Here is a 4,066-nt window from a genome sequence, read left to right as displayed (position 1 = left end):
AGGTCCTGCTTAGACATCAGATCTTTAATCCTTGAGATATTTTTGAGATGATAATAGGCTGATTTAGTGACTGCCTTAATGTGTTTATCAAAATTTAAGTCTGTGTCTATCACTACACCCAAGTTTCTGGCCTGGTTGGTAGTTTTTAGTTGAATAGATTGAAGCACAACATGCTAAGATACACAATCTGCTAACCATGGCTGTAAAGATGAATTTCAACAATCTATTTTAGATCACCATCGATGGTTCCTGATCTGATTATCATGAAAATCTTTGTTAATTCTGATTCAAGTCACTGATCTATAATGGATCAGAACATCCTGATCTAAACGTCCATCAGTGTGACTCAGAGATCAATACCTGATCCTGAACAGCTCAGGTGAAGTTTACCGATTCCTGTATTTATCAGGATAATTAAAGAAATCTGTAAACAAGAATGAATGTCAAATCCATTCACATCCGGGTTTGATCAAGTTGTTGTTTTTCCACATCAGGATCATCGTCAGAACATTCTAGCTCACTGTGTGGTCACATGACTTGGATCAATTCAAGGACTGAATGATGGTCGATCAGTTTCTGAATCACGTCTTTCTGCTGGGATGGTCGTTTTTACTTTAGAGGAAATGAACCGACTGAATCATTCCAGATCAGAGTGTTCAAGATCCGTTTATCTTCTTTGAAAATCATTCTATAACAGTTGGTTCCATTCCTAACATTCCTCAGACGGATCAATCTGATTGGATTGTAGGAATCAATTATTCGTTACACCGCTAATGCTAACATATACAACCTGCTAACACACTGTAACTGTGGTGAAAGGAAAGTCTGAAGTGGAATCTGCTGTTTCAGACTGCAGAAGACCAGCCGGAGCACAAAACGCTTCTGCCTTTGAGGACGCAAATTCTATGACTGGACCATCAGTGGTGTCGTCACCGCACACACGCACGTTTACAGTGCACAAAACACACACAAATGTACACACAGACTCATAGACAGATGCCCATATTTAGACAGAGACATACACACTAACACACACACACTCGTGCACATATGACAGTCGTGCACAGCATGAGCCTTCACCATCGGGGGGGGGGAGATAGTAAAGTGGGTTCCTCATTTGAGCTCAAGCTAAATGGAATCTGTGGCTTCGACACCTTACAGCAGATTTCTAAAGTTGATCAAAGCTGCTCCTGCAGGAGGTGTTCTGCAGAACTCCTCCTGCAGGAGCAGCTGGTCAGACAGCTGACCGCTCAGTCTAGGAGCGTCTGGGATACAGCTCCTGACCAGTGAAAGCAGAGCTTCTGCGTTTCTGCGCTGGAGTTTAGTGTCCGTTTGATAGAAAAACCAGAAGCAGGAAACGGAACTAAAATGAAGAAATGAAGTCAAAATCCTGATTCAACCAAAAGACAACTTTATTTGTATAGAACGTCTCATGTCCAGAGACAATTCAAAGTACAGAAAACATTCAAAGAATCAATCAAAAGAAATAGTAAAAATGTGATCATTAAAATAAAATTAAAAGAAAGTAAAAAGATTTTAATTTAAAACCAGCATAGATAAACAGTCAGACGTAAACTTTTGAATACATATTAATCAAACTGAGAACAGGTGAGTCTTTAACCTGGATTTAAATACACTGAGTGTTTCAGCAGATCTAATGTTTTCTGGAAGTCTGTTCCAGATCTGTGGAGCATAGAAGCTGAATGCAGCTTCTCCATGTTTAGTTCTGACTCTAGGAACTGATAAAAGACCGGATCCTGATGACCGGAGAGGTCTGGCTGGTACAAACTGGGTCAGGAGGTCAGTCATGTATTTTGGTGCTAAACCATTCAAAGCTTTATAAACCAGTAACAGAACTTTAAAGTCTATCCTCTGGATCAGAACCAAACATGACACAGAAACCAAACGGAGACAGAAACAAAGATCCTTCTTTAAAGTCTGATTGTTGCAGACATAACCTGTGTGACCTCCAGTCTGTCAGCGTCCTGCTCTGTTCCAGATGGTCTGAGCATGATGGTTTCTCTCTGCGTTAGTGACTAACATTTGATCTCTTCAGGATTTTCCCTCCTGCAGCAGCTTCATGTTTGTCTGATTCCGTCCCGTCACAGCCTGTAATCCTCCACTGATGGACTTTTTTCTCCGCTGTCTTTTTTGGTTTAGATCCTCACAAATTGTGTGATTTTCTGAAATGTTTACTTTTGTGTTGTTTTAGACGACTTTGATTGTGACAAATCTGAACTGAGAGATGGTGATGATGAGCATCAGAAGACAGACTTCAGTCAGCCTCTAACATCCAGTCGCCGTGACCTTCAAAAATAACCAACAAATGAAGAAAGGGAATCAAAACTCATCCACCAGGAAACAAAAAGAATAAATGCAGGAAAAGTCGAGCAAACAAGAAACAAAGGAGCAGACTGCACTGGATGAACCATCGGATTCAGGGAAGCTTTGCAAGTTTTTTAAAACTTGAAGGACTTTAAAGTGAAACGACTCCCAAATATCTCCTCTGAAGGAGCAGCAGCTCCTGCAGGAGTTACTGCTGCAGGAGCTGCTGCTCGTACTGCAGAGCGGTTGATTTTACTGGAGACGGTTTAGTCAAAGCGACAAACAAGCATTGAGGTCAAGAGAATTGAGGTCACGAGAAAAGCTCCATGAGAGCGTCTGCAGCTGAGCATAGTAATCTAGAAAACACCAGGAAGTCCCCAAAATGTGTCTTCATCTGAATGACTGAGAAGAAGTTGAAAGGGAAGCTGGGAGCCGAGCAGCCCTGCGACCGTAGAGAACTCACTGAGGAGGACGGCAACGTCTTCTCCTGAGGTCTGTCACTGAGCTCGGGTTCTTCTGGATCTGGAACCAGGAGGACCTCGGTCATAAGATGGATCCAGGAGAACAAAGAGAACCTGAAGAGGGGGAGGGGCCTGAGACGTGGCTTTACAGCGCTGCTTAACCTTCAATGTTACCTCTTATACAACTCTTGCATTGACAAGAGAAACCGCAGAGCAAACACATTCATCACCTCACTGCTCTTTATCACACTGTTAAAAATACACGCCACATTTCCACTTCAAGCTCGAGTCAACAGCGGCGTCCTTCTTTCATTCGGTATCTGACAGGATCTCTGCAGCCCGAATCCTCAGACCACTCCCACCGTCAGAGCGCCACGTGAGATCGTCCTCGCCGTCTGAGCGGCCGACATCACAGCTGCAGGTGAGAGGAGGAGTCTCCGAGCGGCTTCCACCTCAGCAGAGGATCGGGATCAGGCAGGAACTCCAGCCTGCTGTCAGGAACCAGGAGGAACTGCACAGACGCTGCACACGCCAAACACATGACCAACAGGGGAGGGGCGTGTGGGAGGCCCAACCACAGCATCAATAATGTTTACTAACCCAGACACCCCCCACTCCAACGATGAGTCACCTGGTGGTTAAGGTTTCTGCAGAAGCGTGTGGGTGAACAGAAACGAGGCAGAAACTGGGGTTGTGAGGACTTCAGAGCAGACTGGGGAGAGGGTTTCTGGGGGGGGTCTTCCTGGAACTGAAGGTTCTCACTGAGAGGACGGCGGCGGTGCTGAAGGCCCGCTGATGTTCTGCTGCACGGCAGAGCATCAGGTTAGCATGAAGACATCACTGCTTCCAACAGCACAGAGAGAAAGAACACATTCTGTCTCATTCCAAGAAACTCTTTTATTTAGTAAATTTAGCATAAATATTTCATGTAGATGTACAAACATGTTTTCATTCTTTTAACCATGTTTAAACATCCAAACATCCTTTTCTCTAAAGAACACAAAGAAGTTCCCCAAAGTTCTGATGAATGTTACCTGTAGAGCCGCTGAAGCTTCAGCAGCAACATTGTTCCCCTCACAGAAACAGGAGAGAAGAACCCGGAAAAACAGCCCCACCACTCCAGGAAGCATCCTTCACCCCCCCGGCTCGTATCCCACCCGCCGAAGGGACATCGACCTGTAGCGGACTGTCCGAGCGGGAAAGTCCCAGAATCTCCATCAAATGGAGGTGGAGAGCTTCACACCTCAGTTTTCACATCTCTCTGTAGAACTCGACCACAG

Source organism: Oryzias melastigma, linkage group LG4 (genome assembly GCF_002922805.2).
Source record: "Oryzias melastigma strain HK-1 linkage group LG4, ASM292280v2, whole genome shotgun sequence".
NCBI lineage: Eukaryota > Metazoa > Chordata > Actinopteri > Beloniformes > Adrianichthyidae > Oryzias > Oryzias melastigma.
Note: the sequence above shows the minus strand (reverse complement) of the source record.